This window comes from Odontomachus brunneus, unplaced genomic scaffold, assembly GCF_010583005.1.
Source record: "Odontomachus brunneus isolate Ranch 3 - 2012 unplaced genomic scaffold, Obru_v1 Obru_scaffold_220, whole genome shotgun sequence".
NCBI classification, from domain to species: domain Eukaryota; kingdom Metazoa; phylum Arthropoda; class Insecta; order Hymenoptera; family Formicidae; genus Odontomachus; species Odontomachus brunneus.
The window spans coordinates 274,208-274,868 of NW_022639670.1; the positions used below are offsets into that span (position 1 = coordinate 274,208).

The 661-nt window shown below is 68.8% G+C and overlaps 1 protein-coding gene across 1 annotated transcript in view; it reads left to right on the top strand.

Annotated features, from left to right (window-relative positions):
• LOC116852372 overlaps positions 1–661 on the top strand; it is an 8,685-nt gene that overhangs the window by 914 nt on the left and 7,110 nt on the right. The window lies entirely within an intron of this gene.

Genomic DNA, 661 nt, shown 5'->3' on the forward strand with positions numbered 1-661 from the left:
TGTCGCGACGTCATGTCGCAGAAGGAGGCCGCCGAGCGCGTGAGGAGGGGAGAGGTGGGGGTCGCACCACCCCCCTCTCCCCCCTCTTCCCCTGCCCCGTCGGGGCGGGGGAGTGATGAGGAGGAGGAGGAAACCCCCCCACCTCGGGTACTGAGGCCGAGGAGGGGTAGGTGGCTGAGAGCCCACCAGCTCCCCCTGTACCAATTGGGGGGAGCTGGCGGGGCCAGATGAGGGTAAGCCGGGCGGTGTTCGCCTTCGGGAGGTTCTGAGGGGTAACCACTCCCCCACTCTCGGGGGCGGCACCGTCCGGCAAAAAGAGGAGGGCTAAAAAAAAGGCCCTAACTCGTGTCCCGGCATAAGCCCGGACACGTAGGCGGGCGCGATCAGCGCGCCTGCCCGGGCCGCCCAGTACCAGGGGCGGCCCACTGGCGGACTCCCCCCCTCGGGGGGTGGTAACGGTCAGCCGCACACTGGGCAGACCTAACCTCCCCTCGAGGGTTAGGGACAGGGGAGGTGGTCGGGAGCGGGCGGGTAATCCCGCTCTCGGCCCATCCCAACCTCCCGACTCGGATGGAGGGGCTGCGAGGAGGAAGGTGTCCCCTCCTCGTAGCCAAATAGGAATACAAGCGCCGGCCGACTAGGCCGGCGCGGGAAGAAGCGC